Source organism: Muntiacus reevesi, chromosome 1, assembly GCF_963930625.1.
Source record: "Muntiacus reevesi chromosome 1, mMunRee1.1, whole genome shotgun sequence".
Taxonomy (NCBI): Eukaryota; Metazoa; Chordata; class Mammalia; order Artiodactyla; family Cervidae; genus Muntiacus; species Muntiacus reevesi.
The window spans coordinates 51,794,776-51,819,787 of record NC_089249.1 but is presented as its reverse complement, the minus strand read 5'-3'; the positions used below and the strand labels follow the sequence as shown (position 1 = coordinate 51,819,787).

The following is a 25,012-nucleotide window of genomic DNA, read 5'->3' as shown; positions in this document are numbered from 1 at the left end:
AACAGGTAAAACAGAGCAGCCCGAGAGTCCATCAGTGGATAAACAAGCACAACGTGCTGTCTATACACACAAGAAAATATTCAGCCTCCAAGAAAGAAAATTCTGACACAAGTTACAACCTGAATGAACCTGAGGACCATATGGTAAGTGAGATTAAGTACAAAACACAAATACTGCATGATTCCACTTACCATGGGTGCTTAGGGAAGTCATACCCACAGAAAGAATGGTGGCTGCCAGGGGCTGGGGGAGGAGGGAATGGGAGTTACTGTTTAATGGGTACAGTTTCCGTTTTTTGCAAGATGAAAAAAAGCTTTGTGGATGAATGGTGGTGATGCCTGCACAACAACACGGATGTACAACAAGGTGACCACACACTTAAAAATAGTTAAAGTAACTTTTATGTTATGTGTATTTTATGCATTTTTTAATCGGGGGGTAGAAATACACTGTAGCACTATATTATATTGCCTCTTTGTCCAGTATATTTTTTATTGATGTAAAAAATACACTCAGAAAAGCACACGGAGGACACACAGTGGACGAAGCATAAATGCGATGCGCCCACGAACACCAGCACCCAGAAGACCTCACTCCCTCACCACTGTAAAGCGCTCATTTTAAGGGGTCCAACCCCTTTCATGGCCAGTTAATGGTAACAGAAATCTTCAAGCAAGGTTCTCTGAAGACTGGCCAACTGTCATGGACCTAAGTCTTCCAATGCTGAGGGCAGGCGGTGTAATGTCCCTCTGTATAAACTGGGACATAGAGAGTGGGGTGCGCAGGCTGACTGGTGGCATATCTTTCCAGTTCTATAATTAGATTCTTCAGTAGTGGAAGACAGGCTGTAAAGTATGTCCCATGATTTTGTTGGCTCCCCCTAAGGCGAAAGTAGACAATTTCAAAGTGACTTGAAAGTTGTACACTGAAATCACTCCAGTGTGATCTGTCATTCCACACTGGGGTATGTGTTTGAAGTTAGTACATGGTTAAAACGACATTTCAGGTATCAAGCTGACACTCTTCCTGTTGGGAAACCTGAGTGGTACAGAATGTTCTACGTGAAAATACCAGTAGGTTATGCCCCTCATGATCTCTTTACGATGCAAATCTAAACTTCTAATAATGAAACGGGATTATTTTTTAGGATGGAATGATTTATTTCAACAATGGAACCAGCAGGGATATTAAAGGTACAAGATTTTCTTTTGAAAACTAGCTATTTTTTCTCTTTTTAAATCATCATTAAAAGTAAATACTAGATGTGTTACCTTGGCTGGCTTTCAAGTCTTCAAAGAACCTTGCTGGAAGATTTCTATCATGTTAACTGGCAAGGAAAAGGGCTAGACCTCTTACAATTAACCTTTTTAAAAGCTTCATAGTGGGAATTCCCTGGCAGTCCAGTGATTAACACCCAGGTTCAATCCCTGGTTGGGGAACTATGATCCCACAAGCTGTGAGGTATGACCAAAAATAAAATAAAAACATAAAAACTGTTACAGTGATGGGGGAGAGGGGTCTTCAAACACCCCAATCTACTATTTCCCTCCACTAACTTTCTGATTCAAGCCACTGCCATGTCTTACTCGTCCTAATACAAGAGCCAGTTACCCACCCACCCAGCCCACACCTGATCCTCAGGACCCAGTTCCCACACAGGGTAACTTTATCAGTCACAGGGTAACTTTATCAAAAGGCACTCCCTTGCTTTCTGAGTCCTCCAATGGCTTCTCTTCACACCTAAGGAAGCTCTTATCGTGGCTTACAAAATCCTAAATGACTTAGCCCCCAACTCTGGCCTCACCCTGTACCCCTTTCCCCCTTGCCACTACGTTCCAGCCTCAATGACCTCCCATCTACTCCCCAAATACTCCAAATGCTCAAAGGGCTCCTCTATGTCACTGGTTCCCACAGCCTGGAATGTTCATTGCTCAGATCTTCCCATGGCTGGGCTCCTCCTTCACATGTGAATCTCAATTTAAAGGTCACCTACTCAAAGAATCCTTCTCTAACCACATAATCTCAGTCTTTCCTTATCATATCACCTTTTAATCTCACAGCACTTGTCTCTGTTATTTTTCTTTATTTACTACTAGTCTTCTCTCACTAGACTGAAAATTCCTCCAAGAAGAGACATTATGTATCTTCTTTACTCCTATATTCCAGGTATCTAAAATTGCTCCTGGCACACAGCAAGTGTATTCACTAAATATATGCTGAATAAATAAGTGGGGAATCACGACCCACACTTCAAGGATAAGTTAGGCAGAAACTAACTTCCCTGACTTCCCAGGTCCCTGACACTAACTCCTTCACTCTTCTCATTTACTAATGTTTCTATTAAAATAGCTGTCAAAATTGACTGCATTTCTCTGTTCACTGGTCTGTCTTCCCCTCTTCAACTGCAAACTTCGCAAGGTCAGGGAGCCTTTTGTGGAATCCACTTTTGTATCCACAACCCCAAGCTTGGTCTGGGATGCAAAGAAGGACCTCACAATCCTTTCCTGTATGATGTGGAGGAGGGAGAAGACAGGAACAGCGAACATGCAATCAGCGCTGACTAAGTGCAAAGAACCCTGGATTCTGGATTCTCTCTTGAAATCCTTACAACAGTTTTGGGAGACTGGCACAACTGTTTCCTCTATTCTGGAGATGACAAACACCCAGAGAGGTTATAAATAACGTGTCTTAAACAACAGTAATAAGGGGCAACCTAATCTGCCCAATCAATCTAGTCCGCCTAACACCCCAGTTAATGCTCTTATCCACAACCCTCTATGTTAGCATGAACCATAAGCTGTTCTCAAATAAACACATGGTAGCACTTAAATGACAAAACCAGGCAGTAACACTGACAGAATGCTGCACTTTACAGCAACGCTGAAAATATTAAGAAACAGGCAAGAAATGGGGAGGAGCACAGAGCCTTGCCACATGCCAGAAACAATAAAATGACTCGTTAAAACTGGAATTCTTTCCAAACACTCAGAACATTTCTGAGTAGGAAAAAAAAGTCAATTAAAAAAAAAAAAAAAAACGGTAACTGGGAAAAGAATAACTGATAAAATGGGAAAAGTTCCCAACATATGTTACTGACACAGCCCTTAACAAATGGCACAGCTGATAACTGAGACGGAGCAACAGTTAGATTTCTAAGACAGGCAGTATTATGCATTCATGTTCACAAAATCTCAACTGTTGGAAGCACAAAGAAACATTTCAAATCAAATGCAGCTATTTCTTAAAGATTATCTTGAAGCTATGAAGACAGGCAACACTCTTATCATTTACACTACTTTCCTTCTTAGCATGAAGTAGGGTAACTTTTGAGTAATATCACAAGGAACCTCACTCTTCTAACTTACTGCCCCACCCACTGACCAACTTTGCTGAGAAGAAATCAGGCAAAGCTGTTCCTGTGCAGCAGAGCTGGGGCAAAGCCAGTGAGAGCTGACCTCTCAGGCTTGAGAGCTACCTCCCAAGTACAGTGTTACTGTCCATCACTACACAAGTTCAGAGGCTAATTCAGAGGGCCATCAAGTGCCAGAGAAGGTGAGCTTTTACACATACTCTCATTTTAACTTTAAAACCTGCCTGCTATAGACAGTACGAGCTCTATTTACAAACAAGAGGACTGGGGGTAAGACCAGCCTAGGTTACACAAGTCACAAAATAGAGAAGCGAGAACTGCCCAGTTAGGCCCCCTCCACGGTACAACACTGCCTTCCACAAAGGGAAGTGGTTCCAGTTTTCCTAGTCATGATGTTATCTCTTTGAAGGGAGGTGAACTGTTGCTCAACACTTAACGGAGCCAACTCTAATAGCTGACCTTTCACCCATCATCTCATTTAACCCTCTAGCAATCCTTATAAAATGGGGTCCTATTTTACAGATGAAGAAATTGACACTAAAGGAGATCAAGTAACTCAATGACACAAACTGAAGTGGAAGACCTCAAATTCAAATCTGTATCTGACTCCAAAGACCAGATCTTAACTCCACCTTGTTATTGTTCAGTCGCTGAGCCATGTCTGAGTCTGTGACCCCATGGACTGTAGCCCGCCAGGCTCCCAAGTCCATGGAATCCTCTAGGCAAGAATACTGGAGTGGGTAGCGATTCCCTTCTCCAGGGGATCTTTCCAACCCAGGGATCGAACCCAGGTCTGCTACACTGCAGGCAGATTCTTTACCATCTGAGCCACCAGGGAAGCCCATAACTCCACATTACAGGGCTTCATTTAAGGTACAAACACTGCTTTATAGTGACTGGTCATGGAAATGAATAAAAAATATTTTTATAAAAAGGACTTTCTATAACCCTTATAGTCATGTTACAATGTCATTTCCATTTCCCAAGACCTATAAGCAACTCTGAGTTTCTAAAACAAAGAACAGTGCACAAAAATCCAAGTGTAGATGAGAAGAACAACAGTTCTAAACGTAGTCAGGGAAATCCTGAGAAGTCCAGGGTATATAAACTGTCATACCTACAATGAACCAAAATATGTAAATTATGCAAAGACTTCCAGAAACCATCTGCCCTACAATACCACATGCTGCGCTTAGTCGCTCGGTCATGTCCAGCTCTTTGCGACTCCATGGACTGCAGCCGGCCAGGGTCCTCTGTCCACGGGGATTCTCCAGGCCAGAACACTGCAGTGGGTTGCTACGCCCCCCGCCAGGGGACCTTCCCAACACAGGGATCAAACCCAAGTCTCCCACATTGCAAGCAGATTATTTTACCACATAACCATACTCTTGTTCCAACTATGTCAGAAATAAAATCTTTCCAGGTCTATCTGGATATCTGGCCTGTAGAGTCAATGTTTCAGGCAAAATCAAAATCCCTACACTTCAGTAAAGAGCTGTCTGTGTAAGTAAGGAACCATTACTCAGGGCCCCATCTCACCCTGCATAACCCCTCTACAACACAAGTTTGTTGGGGGTACAGGGGAGGGTTACAATGCTGCAGATGGAGAAATCAAGAAGTGGTTAATTATCTTTCTCAGTATCACAATCAGAAATTTAGAAATAAAACTTGTGTCTATAACTTTTCCCAGCATCACTGAATTCCACTAAACCACAGGGTTTTCTTTCAATCACCAATTAAAAAAAAAGGAATAGGGAAAAAGAAAAAAGAAAGACACAGAATATATAACTATCTGCAGACCTCACAGCAACTCTTCTCAGACTAAACACTCATTTCAAGTGGAAACAAAAATAGTTTTCATTCTTAAATTGATTTGTAGAAGTTTCTATTAGACATTTCAGAAAGACTCAGATTTATATGTATTAATTCTCCTAAAACCAAAACTGAAAGTCTCAAACTTCAGAACGTATACATAACAGCAACTGGATGACTAAATACACGTAAGGATTCTGAAGTTTGAAGTATCAAAGAGTCGATCTAACACCTGCTTGTCTAGTTTCCAAAGTCTGTGGGTATTAACCAACAAGGCAAAGACACCAGCAACCTGTCCCCTCCACGGAAGTTTACCATCAAACCGTCTGCAACCTTGCTGCTGTTTTCAGTCACCCAGTTGTGTCCGGCTCTTTGCGACCCCATAGACTACAGCATGCTAGGCTCCTCTGTCCTCCATTATCTCCCAGTTTGCTCACATTCATGTCCACTAAGTCAGTGATGCAAACGAGCTTCTATTTAAAAAGTGGTTGAGAGAAATGACATCTGGATGAGATCTACAAAATGTGCTGTATCTATCTACTCCTCCAGGTTCTGTTTCTGGATCAAGTAATGCACTAATGGATCAAACCTGAACATGTAAAGCAGCCTGATAAAAGACAAAGCGGCTGTTATTGCGTTGAACCAGAAAATACTTAAAAGATTTACAATTCAAATTTTAAAACACACTGTATTTTAAACAGACAAACAGTGCTGTGGTGACTGGCTGTGTATATAAAAATAAAAAAAAAATTAGATCCCTGACTTATACACACAAAAAAACTCTTTTCAGGCAAGATTAAAACCTAAATATAAAAAACCAAACTTCTAAAGCTTTTAGAAAGAAATGCAGAGACCTTAATGCCCTTGGAGTACAGAACAGATTTCTTAGATAAAGCACAAAGAATACAAATCAACAAGGAAAATGATGATAGTCTGATAATCATTTCCATTCAACAAAACAAACCACATAAAAAGTTGACAGATAAACCACACAAACTAAATGATACCTGCAGGTCACTTCACAGATATAAACAGGATATACAATAAACTACTAAAAGCAATTTTAAAAGTCAACCCAATTAGGGGTAGGGGAGATGGACAAGGACAGACTCAGCCAAGAAATGGAAATCTGAATGGTCACTCAACATTTCAACATGCTCAATCTCACACACAATCAAGAAAAAATTTAAGGTAATATCATTTCACACTCATCTGACTTGTAAACATGTAAAAAATCTGACAATGCCATGGATCTATAAGGATTTAGTTAGTTACAGCAAATTCTCTTTCTCAAGCTAAAAAAAGCCAAGAGACACAATTCTGGAGAACAATTTGGCAATGTCTGATAGAATTTTAAATTCTCATAATCTCCAAAATCTCAAACCAGGTAAATACCACTTCTGGGTAATTTACACCAAAGAACTTCATTTCAAAGTTAGTAACCATACACCACACACACACACACACACACACACACTCTCACTCTCTCTCTCTTCACACACACACACACACACACACACACACTCACTCTCACTCTCACTCTCTCTCTCTTTCTCTCATAAAACATTTTATCTGGGTAATTTATATGGGTAATTTACACCAAAGAACTTCATTTCAAAGTTAGTAACCATACACCACACACACACACACACACACACACACACACACACTCTCACTCTCTCTCTCTCTCTCTCTCTTTCTCTCATAAAACATTTTATCTGGGTAATTTATACCAAAGAACGTCATTTCAAAGTTAGTAACCATAAACCACACACACACACAAAATCACAAAACATTTTATCCTTGCTGCCTGCAAAACCACCTGATACTTCTCTAACCTATTTTAATTCCTAAAGTCATTTCTTTTTTTTTTTTCCTAAAGTCATTTCATAACCAATTTATGGCTCCCAACCAGTAATCTGAAAAACCTGCCCATGATTTCACATACGAGCACAAGGATTTCTAACCAGTAATGTCCACTATAGCACTGTTTTAAAACAGGAAAAGTGGAAACAACCTAAATACCTTATCAACATGAAAAACAAACTTAAACTGGCTGCATTCATATAATACAAAACACAGCTATAAGAAGATAAAGGTGATGACTAATTAAGATGAACCATATCAAAGTGCCATTTTTGTAGGTCAAAACAGGCAAAAAATCAGCATTTTCAGGAGTCTAAAAAACATGTTTCATGAAAAACAAGTTACAGAATATGTAGAATATTGTTTTACATAAAGTATGAAAATACCCCAAACATAATATTGATTTATGAATAGACTCCAATGTAGTAATTACACAAAAACAGGCATTAGAAATGACCAACACTAAATTCTAGACAGCAATAATTCTGCAAAGTGAAATGTAACCTAAGAAGGTGCTTCACCTGTATGTGGGAAAATGTTAAGATTTTGAGAGAAATGACACGTTTGGTGGGTATGTGAGTGTTAATTATATTGGTCTCTGTATTTTCCCATGTATTTGAAATATGTTAATGAAAAAAATTTTTATTAGTCAAATACAACACACAAGTGCAACCTAAATTCAAACCAACTGCCCTATACAAAACTTCTTTCATTGGTTTGAAATGTTAATGCATCATCCTTCCCCTTTTCTAAACTCAGGCTTCTAGCCAAAAAAAAAAAAAGGCTTTATGTAATGCCCAATTTCCTTAAAATCTGTCAAGGGAAAATTTATCCCTAGAAAACTGGTCTAGTTCCTTCTTCCAGTTCAGTGCTACGTATTTTACCATATTTTCATTTTTATCTAGGCTGCCAAGAAAATTCAAATCCAAATTTTATTCTTAGTCATTGAATTAAGTTGCCACTTGGAAAAAGAATATATACTTCCTCGTTTTCCTTATATATATATATATAAAACATATATATATATAATACATGTATTATATATATAATTATACTTCCAGATCTTTTAAGTTACAGAAAGTCTGGAATGAAATAAAATGAAAATAAATTTGAAGAAAATAAAAATAACCCTTCTGCTCCACCAGGCTATGGAGGTTTCACCATCATCGCTTATTTCCTGACCAAAGGAATGGGTATGTGGATAGAACTATGCATACATATTCACTACACTAAAATTTCAGGACATACAGTGTTAAAGTCAACATGCTACCAATGAAAAATAATTAGGTAATATACTAACAAAAAAATGTATACAAAAGAAAGTGAAGTTGGTCAAAATTTAATAGGGTAATTATTTCTTTCTCTTCAAGACCGTTATGCTTTATATGCTTTGTTTTCCTGTGCAGGGACTTTGCAGAAAACTCATAAGTGCAGTAAGACTATGTAACTTAGAAGCCATATATAAAGAAAGTTCTGTATTTGGAGGGGGGGGGTCTTCAAATGAAAAACTTGAAGTGTCCTTTTGCACAGGTATTTTCCCCATGCCTGAAGATATTCTGGCAGCTTCCTGACTTTGGCTAGCCTTCGCCTTCTGTCTGGACACTTACAAGGTCTACCGAAGCCAAGATACCATTTAGGCGGTACACATGCCCTCTACCACACAGCAAACTCCAAACCAGGGGTTACATGAAACAAACCCCCTAACCTAGTTCTTTACCTTCCAAAACGGAATACGTATGTACTTACTAAATAGGTTTGGTTAATTATTTGCTTACCAATAGGTCCTAGGATATTAACCAGTCTTATTTACCTTATCTTAGAAACAAAGGATGATATAGATAATATACACCAAGATGACCATTTTATGCTGTAATTTTTCAAGTTTACATTACACAAAGACTTGGAAAAGGTTATTTTTTAACAAAATTAAAGCACTTCACTCAGCAGTAGCCCAGAAGAACACAGTCTAATTTAGGTTTTAAAAAGAACATAACATTTACTCACCACCAGAACTGCAACAGACATGAAGAAGTTATACACACCTATCCTCAACAAGTATATTGTCTACTGGGCAGTCACCCAGATTCTTTTAGCAGGGTTGGCAAGATTACGCTGCCTTTCAGGGCTAGACAGGGAATCTAAACAGGTGAGCAGCTCTATCTAAGGGAGAACATACTAGAAAGAACTACTGCAGAAAGCTGGTCTTGCCTAAAGTAACTCTAAACCAACTTCGAACAAAATATATCTCCCAGTAAGAGAGACAAAATACACTGCCAGATATGTTTAACTGCCAATCAGATAAAGATTGAAAAAAAATTCAAAATGGTATAAAGAATCTAGACCTCAGCCACAGTTCTGACAAGAGCTTACACTGCTGTGACCTTTCTGGGTAGCAGTCTAGTAATATACATCAAAACGAAAAATATGTATTTCCTTCAACCCAGTAACTAGACTCAGAAAGTCACCCTAGGGACTTCCCTAGCAGTCCAGTGGCTAAGACTCCATGCTCCCAATGCAGGGGGCCCAGGTTTGATCCCTAGTCAGGGAACTATATCCCACATGCGGTAACTAAGAGTTCACATGTTGCAACTAAGAGCCAGCAGAGTCAAATCGATAAATATTGAAGAAAAAAAAGAAGAAAGCTACAGAAAGTTGGCCTAAAGAGCCACCAGCATGGGACACTGTACATACAATGCATACATATTAAGTTTAAACACTAGACAAACAATTTAAACAATCTAAATACCCAACAATAGTAAAAACTATTAAATTATGGTGCACACATTCAATAAAATACCAACAAACTAAAGGATGGAGTAAATGCAAAAGTATTGACCTGGAAAGCCATCACGGACCTTGGTTTTTAAGCACACTGCGTGTCTTCAGTCACTAAGTCGTGTCCAACTCTTGCGACCCCATGGACTGCAGCCCACCAAGCTCCTCTGTGCATGGGATTTCCCAGACAAGAATACTGGAGTGGGTTGCCATTTCCTTTTCTGGGGGATCTTCCCGACTCAGTGATCGAACCCATGTCTCCTGCATTGGCAGGCAGATTTTTTTTTTTTAACCCTGAGCCACCTGGGAAGCCCCTTAAATATATTACTACGACCAAAAGGCCGCCATCAGCCAAGCTCCCAGTGCTACTTCTGGTCACACCTGGAAGAAGGACTCCAAGACCCAGCCCGAGAAGGGCTGGCTGCTATCAGTGGTGTGAGTCTTCTGAGAAACGCTCAAAGTCAGTCTACAGTCAAGCTGTCAAGCAGAAATAAACACAAGCTGCCCAGCAACCTATGGCAGTTACAGGATTAATAAAGCAGACCCTCTGGTCTACACTGAGGAGCTTACACAGCAGAATATTCACTGCAAATCCAATATGGGAGATTTTCAAATTGCAACCAAATAAATCTGGAGAAAGGAATGGCAACCCACTCCAGTATTCTTGCCCTGAAGAATTCCATGGACAAAGGAGCCTGGTGAGCTACAGTCCATGGGGTCACAAACAGTCGGACATGACTCACGACTGAGTGACTAACACACAAACCCAGCAAAGAACTGGCAACGCTGGTGATATTTATGGCACAGACTGGTCACTGCTACCCAGAACATCTAGACAACTTTCCTCAAGAACCAAAACACCTTCTCTCCTATACTGCCCTGAATGTAGACCTCCCAATAACACTTTGCAAAGCTCTGACCTCACCAAGAACCTCATCAATCCATCAAGGCTGCCAGAATTCTTTTTTGAACCTCTACATTGCCATGTAAGCTTCTAAGACTTTGTACACTCATTTTGTGACTGATGAGAATAAAGGTGCAAAAAACAAGAATAAAGTGATTATGTATTGCAGAACTGCACACACACGTTAAGGGACAGCAGTGCCACTGCAGCCAAGATATCTCTGGAAGTGATGACTAAATTACAGAAGAAACAAGTGAAATGATGCCAGGACCATCAGTCAGTGCTATCACAACTGCATGCTTCTCTAAGGTCACCGAAGTATGAGTTGCTGCCTTGACACTCTTCCAAGGGCAAGATGAACAAGAAGAACAGGGCAAGGACTTAGAGTGCTAATGTTGCATGCCTTGGGGGAGAGGCTCCAAACACAGGACAAGAATGTTACCAAAGTACTTCAAAAACAGTAGAAAAAATTTACAAGTGTTAACTTCTCAATGATCCATTCAGTTCATGAGCCCCAAGAATTTGCAGAAAAACCACTAAAGCAGCTGAAGAGTTATAAGGAAACTTCTGAAGTGAAGATATTGCTCATGAACTTCATCTCCAGACTGGCAAGAATTCACGAGCTCTTTCTGTCCCACTATGCACAGGATTCTGCAGCAGCACCAAGAGGAGGAACAAGACCCTTCTGTTTGCATTACCTACTTCTCTGCACCTGGCAGTCCCAGAGACCACTGAGGTGCTGCTCAGGACCACGCCACCCATTGTGTCATGACAAGAACTCTGGGGAAGTCATGACAGAAGGAAGCAATGCCCTGAGAGAGATAACAGCTCAATGACTGAAAAACTTCCTGAAAACTTGGCCCAGTGTAAAAAACACTCTTTTGACCTCTCCTAAGACTCTGATTCAGTTCTTCCAAAAACTGAATCCTCAGATATCACAGAAGGAACTCCAGGGTAAGCCTACAGAGGCCTCAATAAAATCAAGGGTGGAAGAATATGGACACTTAGATGCTAAAGATTACATTCCAGGAACTGAACTTCTGAAAGCTGAGGAACAGAACACTGAGAACCATCCGGATAGGTGGGGAAATACCAGGCTCAGTGAGAAGGAACCTGATGTAAATGGGGGGGTGTGCACCACTCCTTTGATGAAGAACAGCTAGAAATCTCCAAGAAACTGAACAAGCTTCACAGAGAAGCCAAAATGTCCAGTCCAAAGTAAGTGCTTCTTCAGAGAAAAGCAGCTGGTGCTACGGGATAAACTTCTGAAAAACGGAAAAAGCAGTAACTTCCAAGCAAATTTTCCATTCCAGGGAAAATGCTAAACTTGTGTTATTAATCTGAATATTAGTGAATTAAGACTGCTGATTTGCATTTAAAAGTCCAGAAGCACTATTTTTTGAAAATTACCCCCAAAAAAGCACACTTGCTGAACAATGACTGGTTTGATCCCACTCTAAAAACTCTGCAATACAAAAATGAATCCTAATATGCAGGTTTAAATTAACAATGAAGCAACATTGGTTTATCAATTGTAACAAACATAGTGTGTTAATACAAAATGTTATTAATATAGGAAAATGGAGTGTGGGTGATATGAGAACCTTCTCTACTAGCCACACAATTTCTATAAATCTAAAACTGCTCTAATGAAGTCTGTTAATTTTTGTAAAACCTGCATGTGTTAGATGGATTTGCAAATAAACACTTGCATATGCAAAGAGAGAGGGAAAGCTCTGTATCAAACTTATTAGCAGTGGTTTCCTACAGAGAGTGAGGAGCATAAGGAACAATTTTTACATTATGTATCTCTCAACTGTCTAAAAACTTACTACATTGAGCAAGTAGCACATTGAGGGCCTGGGTGTTGAAACCAGACTGTGTGTGCTGAGCAGCTCAGTCGTGTCCGACTCTATGTGACCCCGCGGACTACAGCCCACCAGGCTCCTCTCTCCATGGGGATTTTCCAGGGAATTCTCTTGGAGTGGGTTGCCAGGCCCTCCTCCAGGGGATATTCCCAACCCAGGGATCGAACTCAGGTCTCCTGTATTGCAGGTGGATTCTTTATTGACTGAGCCACCAGGAAACCAGACTGCATGGACTCAACCCCAGCTCCATCATTATCTAGCTGACCAACTCGGGCAGCTAATCTCTCACTGCCTCCAGTCCCCTCATGTGCAAGTAGGGACCACAGTTTGTGTACCTGTACTGAGCTGCTGCAGGCATTGAATGACTCACTACCTGTAACACGTAGACCGGAAAACTATCTGGTTCATAGAGTGTTCAATAAATAGTGTCCACCACCAATAAGCATCTATTATGCCTCATTTAAAAAAATGCCTCAATTAAAAAAAAAACCTTGATTGGTAAGACAAACAAGGAAAACTTGGTTCATCAAGCCCCTCCTAGTGAAATCTTCAATACAGAAAATACAATGTATTCAACTGCCAAATAAAAATAATATGAGTATTTAACAGACTATAATCACTAATAGATTCTTCAAGGATAATCATAAAAACAAACCCCTGATTTGTGTTGTGATTTTTGCTGTGATCCTATTTACTTTTTCCTTTACATTTTTCTGACTCATTTTAACTTTCTACATTGAATATGTGTTGTTTATAATAAAGTAAAGGAGTTGGCAAACATTTTCTTTTGAAGGCCAGATAGTAAATATGTTTACCGTTTACAGGCCATAAAGGTCTCTGTCCTAACTACTCAACTCGCACCACAAAAGCAACCAGCTAAATGAGAGCATATGGCTATGTCCCATTGAAAATTTAATTTACATAAACAGGCAGCAGGTAGGACATTGCCCACAAGCTGTCAAGTTTACCCACCCCTGAAATAAAGAGAGAAACAAAACTGTGCTCATTTTGGAAAACAAAAAAAGTGCATCTGCTAAATTGACACTATTGATTGGGGGGAAGGTACTTGTTCATTTATTAATATATACAAGAGTAGGGACAAAAAAAATCAACTTTTTTATTTAGGCTCTGGAAATCCTCCTCTCATCCTTAGTGCCCCAGTAAGAGAAAGCTTGCTAAGGAGCCTAAAGTCTGAATGGGAACACATACTAGAAGCTAGGCAATTACAAACACAGGCAAAAAGAAATACCTTTCATATTTAAATCGATTTGAAATTTCTTCAAATGTCATAATTCACGACCAGTGGCTGCCACCACAGGGCCTGAAGTCCCAACTAACTGATGAAAGGATTTTGGTTTTGGATCAGGACAGCATGGGAAAATTTATGAGAAGAGATGAAAACATCTATGGACAACTACCAACACTAGAAGTGAAATTTCTATGAAATAAACATAAGGAGTGAAAAGAATCAGGAATGAACCATCTATGAAAGTCTAACAGAATTAGAGTCAGAGGGTGGTAAAACGAGACACGCAAGTGGCCTTTGGTAGGACACTTCAAACTTCAAAAAGTTTCTGATCTCCGCCCCAAAAATAAAGCTTTGGGTTGGAAGAAACTATTCTCAACATTTCACTTGGGACGCAATTTGAAATGTTATGACAGATTTCTCGGAGTTTTAAATGGTTTCTTAGGAGGATGGATGAAGGGCTGCTTTGGGAGGAGATGCGAGGGGAACAACCCATGAGGAGTCCAGAGTCTAAATTTAAAGACGTTAGCAGACCCCTCTGCTTAAAAAACACGCCGACCCCGCACGACAGTCCCCGTGCCGGGTACTAACCTGGCGGGACCCGTGCACCTTTCTACCCCGCGACCGCGCCAAGTTGTCAAGCCCCAGCGGCGAACGAAAACAAGGTCCACAGCCAGGGGCGCCCACAGCGAGCTCCGGCACAAACGCCCAGGCCCGGAGCCGGTGAGCAGCCGCCTCGGGGGGCGACACCGACACACCGGGCCCAGAACCGGGTCCGACCAAGCCGCCTGCGAGCGGGCAAGCGCCGGTGAGGGGTCTCCCCGCCGCAAAAGCCGGATCCGGGCCCGAACGGAGCCCACCTCGGAGTGCGGCCGGCAGAGACCCGGAGGGGTGACCCGGGGCCGAGGGGACCCGGGGCTGGGGATGGAGGGGGACCTGGACCGAAGGAAGCCGGGACCCTGGGCCGGGGGAGCAGTGGCTGAAGGGGACCCGGGGCGGCGGGACTCGGAACTGAGGAGATCCGAGGCTGTGGGAATCAGACTGCAGGGAGCGGAGGCTGAGAAGATCCCGGGGCTGAGAGGATCCCGGCGGAGGGGGCCGGGGACTGAGGGGCGCCGGCCCAGGGGTCGGAGCAGGGGACCGAATAGCGCGCTCCTCGCCTGCCGCGCTGCCGGGACACCTGCCCTCAGCCCTCGCCCCCGCCAGCCCAGCCTCCCTCCCCAGTACCGCGCTCCCACTCGAGAACCTCACCAGAGCTCGCCGCCGCCTCGCCGCACGTCTCGAGCTCCTCGGAACCGCGGCCGCTGGGAGCCCAGAGGAGCGGAGGTGGCGCCCGCTGTCGCCGCCGCCGCCGCCGCGACCCAGCGTCCGGGAGGCTCCTTCAGCTGCCGCCGCCGTGACGCTAATCACACGAGGAGGCCCTAGCCAATGATAAGGCGCCTCGTGCGCAGCCGCGCTGGTCGAAGCCGGAAGCGCCCCCTGGCCGCTCCCGGACCTGGAGCAGCTTGGGTGGGTCGGGAATCTAGCGGGAGGCGCCGAGCACCCGGGGACACGGAAGTCCCTTAGCTTGTCCTCCCACCGGAAACGGGAGCGTGTGCAGCGGAAGAGGCGTGGCCGGCCGGCTAGGGACGCTTCCCGGTTTCTATGGATACGGTCCGCAAACCGCGGGGGGAACCGAAACAAGGGATTGCTAGACACAGTCCGAGGCGGCTTCAGACCTAAACGCGAAGCGTCTTGCCACAAGATAACTTTTTATTCCTTGTTATTACCTCACGGAGACACTCCCATTTATGCCTTACGACTTCCAGAAAACGAATGTGAGTATAAAATTAGAAGTATAAAATTCAGAGCCATTCTAAAAATGTTTCAGTGTAATAGCAGGTCAGAAACTAACTCAGCAATACTGTGTCCATTTGCCCAAAACGATTTATTTTCTACTTGTTTCAGCTGAGCTTTGACTTCTTTAAACCCAAAATCTGCCTACATACTTATTCTATAAGAAAACAAAGTGTAGAATTTGGCCGGTGTAGAAAATGTTTTCTTCACATTCAGTGCTCTGAAGAGGTTATATTGCCTTAACTGTAAAAAAAATCTTGTTATACTAATTAAAGGAAAGCCATAAGCTTTCAAGGACGCCCATGCCCCAGGCTTCTCCATCCTGAAACTGAGTGGCACCTTGTGAGGCTCCCAGGCATGGAGGCCTCGTTTTTATGTCCCCTATTTCTTGTAAGCAAAACTACCCTCCACGTCCTTCCCTGAGTTACAAAGGGCAGATTTGAATAGTTGCTAATCAAGGGAGGAGACGCCAAGAAACCACCTGAGGCAAGATTAAAGGGACCAGGGGAGTTTAGCTAGCTTAGGAGACCACGTAAGACCCTGCCGGGCTTCCCTCCTAGCTCAATGGGCAAAGAATCTGCCTGCAATGCAAGAGGCCCAGGTTCGATTCCTGGGTCAGGAAGATCCCCTGGAGAAGGAAAGGGCAACCCATTCCAGTATTCTTGCCTGGAGAATCCCATGGACAGAGAAGCCTGGCAGGCTACAGTCCATGGGGTTGCAAGAGTTGGACACACTTAACAACTAAACCACCACCACCATGAGATCCTGTACACACCCTAATCTTATCAACAACCCCCACCCTTGGGAAATATTGCTGTATAAATGCATGCATGCTCAGTCGTATCTGACTCTCTGCGGGCCCCCTTGACTGTACCTTGCCAGGCTTTTCTAAAACTCCTTATCAAATCCTGGGTAAGAGGGCTCTCACCCAACAATGCTGGCACCCTGATCTTGAACTTCTAGCCTTCAGAACTATGGGAAATAAACTTAACGTTGTTTATAAGCTTTAAAAAAAAAAGTTTCCTGGGTGGGGACACATTTTTTCAAGGCCTACTATATCCGCCTTTGCCTGGCAAAATAATAAAGCTATCCTTTTCTACTTCACCCTAAACTCTGCCTCTGAGATTCAATTCCCCACTGGCATACAGAGAAGCTGAGCTTTCAGCATCACTCCCTGGGACCATACCAAAAGAAAAAACAAAGGAAGCTGGAAAAGTGTCACAGATCTCATATCAAAAGACCTAGGGTCTGATACATAAGGAAAAATGTGTATAATAGAGAACTCTTCAGCCTGGAAATGTAAAATCTGAGAAGTGATTAAAGTTACTAAAATCAGAAAAAGCATGAATAAGATGGTCTTAATACTAGTATTTTAGAATGCTGGTATTAAGTCTGCCCAGGTAAGCTTGAAAAAAGCCAACAAGGACTTCCCTGGTGGGGCAGTGGTAAAGAATCTGCCTGCCAATGCAGGAGATACAGATTCGATCCCTGGTCTGGAAAGACCCCCACACACCAAGGAACAACTGAGCCCATGTGCTGCAACTACTGAGACTGTGCTCTGGAGCCCAGGGGCGGAAACTACTGAGCCCTAGAGCCCACACTCTGCAGTAAGAGAAGCCAGCACAATGAGAAGCCTGTGCACCCTGCTCTCCACAACTAGAGAAAGAGCTCCCGAGGCAAGGAAGAGCCAGCACAGTCAATGGTAAAATACATAAATAAATAAATTTTTTTTTAAAAAGCAGACAACCTTGTACTTCTACAGCACCTCAGAAACAACGCCAGTGTGTCTGCACAGCGAATTTGACTTACAGAAGGCAGAGAGAACTGGGGCCTCAGGCTTAATGAGAGGTCTACTGAGGACGACAGAGCTACATAAAGACTTCAAACTTTATCTGCATCCTTCTCTAGGTGATTTTGTTTTGACAAACCAAAGCACTTTACTCTGGAGGAGTCCTTGCCCTGATGAAACACATGAGAGAGAGCTTTATCATTTTCCCCCCAAGATTTACCTCCCATTCTGTCATCATGGTCCCGCCCCCAGATCACTGCTCCAGTTCCTGATGCCCCCCCAAAGATGAAACAAACCCCACCATTTCTTCAGAATGCTCACACCTTCTCAGTCAGTGAAAACACTGTCACCATCCCCAACCTGAGGGACTGTCTGTGAATGGCCTCACCCATATCTCTTACCTGAAGGTCACCATTAAATGTCCCAAAGCAGATTTTTCAGGTCTCTCTTGCCAAATGTCCTTCAGTTCCTAATCTTTGTATATTGTCTTCTAAGTAGCCGTGCAAAAACCAAGGAGAATTCAGTCAACTTCTGCATCCTCCAGTGTCAGCTGGATCTTTAGAATGTGGGTTCCCTCCATCCTGAAGGTGTCCCACTTCTCCACAGGAGGGTGGAGTACTTCCTCTCAGCAGCACCCAGAAAAGAGTCCCTTCCACCCCCACTCCCCATCCTAGTCACCGGTGACCCAACACTGCCCAGCAGCATAGATAGTCGGATGTGGTCATCGGTACAATGACCAGATGCTGCTGACAGAGAGGCGCATCACTGGGTAACATTCATAATCCAGGTGTGGTCATTCCATGATGAGGCATCAGGTGCGCTATAGGGTGCAGCTGAAATGGGGACAATGGACTTGCTCTGAGGACAGCCTCAGCCTGCATTGTGATCTGCAGGTCAACGGCCAATGAGAACTGAGGAGGTCCCCAAAGTGAGCAGCAAGTGAAGGTGCAGCTTTCAAATTCTGAAGCATAAAGAAAATACTCTAGACCTCATAGTGAATTTAACTTTGGGATCCCAATTGGATTTTTTTTTGGGGGGGGAGTGCGGTGGGGGGGAGCGAAGTTTATTTCCTTCTCCAATAAAGAAAAGAGAAATTATTTCATTTATTCTTTTTTATTCAAAGCAATTGCTATTTTTAAGAGAAAAAAAGACAAATTATTCTACTAGTGACAATCAAAACTATCAGTGTTCTTTGAAAGAACTTTTCAAAGTCTACAGCTTTTCCAAAAAGAAAAATTACGAAAGGAAATTTACAGCTTCATTATTACAAAATACCTAAAACCAACCTAAACTTTTCTTTTCTCTTCCGTTATCTCTAAGTGTCTGAAAGATAAACATCCGAAGTAAGGGGGAAAAATCTGGACAAAGTGGGAAATGGACCATAAAAAAGAGAAACCAAGAAAAAAAGAGCAAGAAACGTCAAACCAGCCCTTGTGTTTGTCTCATATACATGTTGTAGAAAAGGGGGAAATTTTATCTATACCCTCTTAAGTTTTGTGGTGGGCCTAAGGAGCAAACAGAGATAAGACATTCACAAGAGAAAAACTTATAAATTTAATATTTTTACACAGGAGCCTTCAGAAAGAAAATGAAGATGTGAAAAATTCATTAGAGCCAAAAGCTTATATTCCTTTTTACACAAGGAAAAATTGTGGTGATGCTACAAGATAAAGGGGCTTTGGTGAGGGGCAGTAAATTGGGGTGACCCAACAGTGCCCTGGAATACAGCTAGTTGGACGTGGTCATCTGTACCAACTGGAGGACAATACCTAGGAAATATGCTGCAGGCACTCATGCAAGATCAGGCTCACTCTAGTGAGGTTCTCAGTACTGGTCCATTTTGGTTTAGGTCAGCTCCCAGTCTAAGGAGATTCTTCAGTCATCACGCTGTACACCGTAAACTTATACAAAGTTTAACGTCAATATCTCTCAAGAAAACTGGGAGACAGACAAATAAAAGAATGTTCTCTTCCCGTTGTAAGGAGGTACCTTTTTCATGGGAACTGTTAGCCCCTGCTTTTAAGTAGAAAGGAGGAGGGTTGGGGCTTCCCTGGCTGTCCAGCAGTTAAGATTCCTTACTTCCAATGCAGGAGGCATGAGTTCGATCCCCGTTCAGGGAACTAAGATCCCATATGCCAAGCAGTGTGGACAAACAATTTTTAAAAATAAATTTTTTTAAGACGAAGAAGAAAAGAAAGGGGGAGGGAGCATAAAGAGCCCTTCCTGTATCCCAATTGTCCTCAGCTCACAATAATAAATACACCAAAGAGGCATACTTTGGGGTTATGTATTCAGGACCTCTTCAGCGTAGCTCAGATGGTAAAGTCTCTGCCTACAATGCGGGAGACCCGGGTTCAATCCCTGGGTCGGAAAGATCCCCTGGAAAAGGAAATGGCAACCCACTCCAGTATTCTTGTCTGGAAAATCCCATGGACTGAGGAGACTGGTAGGCTACAGTCCATGGGGTCGCAAAGAGTCGGACACGACTAAGCGACTTCACTTTCTTTCTTCTTTCACTTTCAGTGTAGAACCAACATCAAAAGCAGCCAGCTAATTGGACTTTGAAGCATTGGGATTCAATGCTGTTAACTACTTTGAAACTAATTTACAGCAGAATTAGAGAGAAATGCATCAATATCTGTATTCTGGCTTGTTGTTCAGTCGCTGAGTCATGTCCAACTCTTTATGACTCCGTGGACTGAAGCACACCAGGCTTCTGAATTCTTCACTGTCTCCCAGAGTTTGCTCAACAAACTCATGTCCATTGAGTGGGTGATGCTATCCAACCATCTCATCCTCTGTCGTCCCCTTCTCCTTTTGCCTTCTTCTCCTTTTCTAGAATCAGGGTCTTTTCCAATGAGTCAGCGTCAGGTGGCCAAAGTATTGGAGCTTCAGCTTCAGCATCACTTGTTATTCTGGCTTAATTGTGATTAAACTGATCTCAAATACATATTATGATTAAAAAAAAAACCCCACATTCATCTTAGATTTCCAAGGAGTCCATTTCAAATGCTCAGGAAAACATCACAACACCCTAAACTCTCATTTGTGCCACATGGTGATCATGTTTAAAACTAAGGATAGACCGCAGTATAAACATTCTGGTAATCATGTAAATTACATTAGTGACTTCTCAAGAGGGGTTAGGTAACATGGCTCTGGGGAAGCAGCATCATTACCAGTGAGCTGCTGACTCACTGCTCGGCTATGGCCCGTGTGTTAGTTCTTGCTAAGCTTTGTATCATCACCAATGAAAAGAAGATGCTTGCTACTACATTTTTTTTAATGGACAGAAAGAAAACACACAGCTTTGTGGATGTGTTTGACACTGGGGAGAGGTAGAAGATAGGTCTGAGGACTAAGAAGTCTTCATCTTTATCAGTAATATTTCATTTCTGCTACGTGAAAAAAGCTAAAGCAAATGACAAAAGTGTTTAACATTTATTAATCCTGGGTGCTGTGGTTGTCTATTAGCATTCTCTCAGAATATCTTTTATAGTTTGTTAAAATAGGTTTTTAAAATAAAATGTTAAGATAGGGAAAGATTAAAGGCCGAGGGAGAAGAGGGCAGCAGAGGGTGAGACGGTTATATAGTGTCACCGACTCAGTGTCCCTGAACTTCAGCAAACTGGGGGAGAGAGTGGAGGATGGGGGAGCCTGGCATGCTGCAGTCCATGGGGTTCCAAAGAGTTGGACATGTCTTAGCAACTGAACAACAACAAAATAGGCTTTATTGAAATATATTTTACATACAATAAGATGCACCAATTTTTTGTGTACAAAAGGATTCCCCCATCAAGTTAATGAACATACCAAAGTCTCATTTATTTATTTTCTGTTTTTTTCTTTTTTTTTGGTGAGAAACTTTAAGCTCTACTCTCTAATTAAATTTCAATTATACAATTCAGGGACTTTGCTGGTTGATCCAGTGTTTAAGATTCTGCCCTTCCAATGCAGGAGATAGTGGAAGGGAAACTAAGATCCCACATGCCACAGGGTGCGACCAAAATAAAATAAAATAGTGTCCTCGGATTTTGGTAATGTTGATGAAAACTTAATCAGTCGATCTAAGAAAATAAGTGGAAAATTTATCCCAGACAAATTTGAGGACTATAACCTGGGAAGAGCATCTCAGAAAGCTCTGAGAACTGTCCATCCCACTAGAAGTCAAGACATAGCTTATTTAAGACATTTTTGAGACAGAAGGCTGTACATTAAATGACATACTATTGACAGTTTACCTAATCCAGATTGAAGTGCCATCGTGGTGGGTCATGTGACCCTTTACAAGATCAAGAAGGAATGTTATCTCTTAAGGATTGGTTCAGGGAGAATGTTGCTGTTTATGGCTGAGCAGGTATTTTGCTTATAGGGGAGGTTCAGTTGATGCCTGATGCAGACACATAATGCACAGTGGGGAGTGGGGAGGTCAAGGAGCAGATCATTTTATGTTTAAATTTTTTCTTATCTTGTCATAAATATGAATTCTATTTTTACTGTAACTCGAAACTTCAGTCTTGCAAAATTAAATTAAATTATGGGAATTCATCGAGAAGCCGTCTCCCGGGCTGTCATTCTCACTGGAACACTGAACAAATGCTACTGTACTCACAGCTCTTACGTTTTGCGCTTGTTTCCAGTCCACAGTTAGAACCATCTCATAATAGTTTTAATTTGCCTTTTCCTGATGACAACTGACATTAAAACTTTATCGCATACATACTGGCCATTCTTTTCTTTCTCAATGTGTCCGTTCAAATTCAAATCTTTTGCCTGTTTAAAAAAAATAGATTGTTTCCCTCCTTATTATTGAATTGTAACAGTTCTTTACTTACAGATCCTTTGCTAAAATAAAAAGCAAGCAGAAAAAAAATGTTTAAGACCTCTAGGGTTACATAATATCTCAGTTACAAAGGGCTGTTTACATGTGGTCTCTCATTTGTTGTGAGAATGCAAATAGAAACAAAAAAGTTTTAATTACCATAAACACATCATAACAAAATTTTGTGTTAGAAGGTACAGAAACTGAAAAAAAAAAAAAAAAAGGAAATGGAGGTGAAAATCAATAAAGAAAAAATTAGTTTCATAAGTAATTTAGAAGCAGCCGATGGTTTAAAGTCTGTTTTTTCTTAAGGAAAAATTCAAGACGGCATCTGTTCTGCTTAGCAGCTCCTTAAGCAATCATCCCCCACGCAGAAAGCTGTGAGCCAAAAAAAAGAGCATTTGTTGCGCTAAACTTTAAAACCTGTAATACAAAGTAGTTCATGCACTATATGCGAACTATGTGCTAAGTCACTTCAGTTATGTCCAACTCTTTTGACTCCATAGATTGTAGCCCACCAGGCTTCTCTGTTGTTTGATTTCCTTAGGCAAGAATGGAGTGGGTTGCCCTGCCCTCCTACAGCGGATCTTCCCAACCCACACCTCTTATGTCTCCTGCATTGGCAGGCAGGTTCTTTACCACTAGAGCCACAAAGAAGTTTACTAACCTTTAAATGTCTTGACTTTAAATGTTTGACTGTGTAGATCACAACAAACTGGGGAAAATTCTCCAAGAGATGGGAATACCTGACCACCTTACTTGCCTCCTGAGAAATCTGTATGCAGGTCAAGAAGCAACAGTTAGAACCAGACATGGAACAACAGACTGGCTCCAAATTGGGAAAGGAGTACATCAAGGCTGTATATTGTCACCCTGCTTACTTAGCTTATATGCAGAGTACATCATGCGAAATGCTGGGCTGAATGAAGCACAAGCTGGAATCAAGATTACCAAGAGAAATATCAATAACCTCAGATATGCAGATGACAACACCCTTATGGCAGAAAGGGAAGAGGAATTAAAGAGCCTCTTGATGAAAGTGAAAGAGGAGAGTGAAAAGGCTGGCTTAAAACTCAACATTCAAAAAACTAAGATCATGGCATCTGGCCCCACCACTTCATGGCAAATAGATGGAGAAACAATGGAAACAGTGAGAGACTTTGTTTTCTTGGACTCTGAAGTCACTGCAGATGGTGACTGCAGCCATGAAATTAAAAGACGCTTACTCCTTGGAAGAAAAGCTATGACCAACCTAGATAGCATACTAAAAAGTAGAGACATTACTTTGCTGACAAAGGTCCATCTAGTCAAATTTATGGTTTTTCCAGTAGTCACATATGGATGTGAGAGCTAGACTATAAAGAAAGCTGAGCAACACGCCCGAGCGACTGAACTGAACAGAAATGTCTTGATGTACAGTTAAAATCAGAACTTATACCCAGGAGCTTATCAGGGTCATTTGATAAGAATTTTCTCATCAGCTTACAAGGATGAACCCTGGGACCTGGGGCTTGCACTTTGGTAAAGTGACAACTTGCAGAAATAAGTTCCAAGAACTGGCATTTACTGAAGAGGGAACAGGACTGACCTGGAATTGAATTCCAATGCATGTGACCTGAGAGTCACTGAGGATGGAACTGTGTGGTTGGGGCTGTTTTCAGAGCTTGTTTTGCTGGCTCTTGTCCCTTTTCTGTTGCTTTAGGTTAGAAGTTAAAGCAAGCTGGGAGGAGAAGAGGGATGTGGCAGAAAGATAAGATTCCTGCAGGACAAGTCCCCAGGCCCTGCAACATCTCAGCCTCTCCCCTCCAACTTTCTCTGTTGAGTGTTTTTATCAGCCCTGCCTGCTGTGCCTCTGACAGGCCCAAACCAGGAGGGAACAGAAGAGGAAAGGGTGAAAGAAGGTTGAAGAAGGTGTGAGTATTAGGAAGGCTGAAAGTAGTGCAAGGTGACCATCTCAACTCAGCACTCACTGATAAAGAATCACTGCTTCTTCTTCCCAAGCAAATGGGGGGAAAGAGTCAGAGGTTTTCAGTCTTTCGTGCACAAAATCAACACCTGGAGGGCGTGTTAAGAATGTGGATTCCCAGGTGGTATAAATTAGGTGGCTGGGATTAACATATACAAACTACTGTATATAACACAGATAACCAACAGAGACCTGCTATATAGGACAGCGAACTCTATTCAATGTGCTGTAATAATCTAAATGGAAAAAGAATTTGAAAAGAAATGAATATATATATATATACACATACACAAAATTGAATCACTTTATTGTACACCTAAAACCAACACAACATTGCAAATCAGCTATACTCCAATATAAAACAAAAATTTAATTTAACCATATGTAAAAACAGATAGCCAGCAGGAATTTGAGGTATGACTCAGGGAACTCAAAGAGGGGCTCTGTATCAACCTAGCGTGGTGGGATACAGAGGGAAATGGGAGGGGGGTTCAAGAGGGAGGGGACATATGTATACCTATAGTGGATTCATGTTGATGTTTGACAGCAGACAACAAAATTCTGTAAAGAAATTATCCTTCAAAAATAAAAATTAATAAATTAAAAAAATTATTTTCAATAAATAAATAACCTTTGCCTATACAAGATCTTAAATGAATTTTTAATTTAAAAAAAGATCAAAGACTCTCAGGTGATAAATAGCTTACATACTTCTAGAAACTATAAAAATAAAAATATTAGCTACATAGAAAATATCT

The 25,012-nt window shown here is 41.9% G+C and overlaps 1 protein-coding gene and 1 pseudogene across 1 annotated transcript in view; one reads left to right on the top strand and one right to left on the bottom strand.

Moving 5' to 3' along the window:
* The window catches only part of ADIPOR2 (adiponectin receptor 2), a 37,138-nt gene extending 21,888 nt beyond the window's left edge, over positions 1-15,250 (bottom strand). The window contains exon 1 of the mRNA XM_065943145.1: positions 15,093-15,250. The gene's annotated coding sequence lies outside the window, so the exon portion shown is untranslated. The remainder of the gene's footprint in view (positions 1-15,092) is intronic.
* Positions 9,608-11,949, top strand: LOC136168971 (protein SDA1 homolog; annotated as a pseudogene).
* Positions 15,251-25,012: the final 9,762 nt, after the last annotated feature.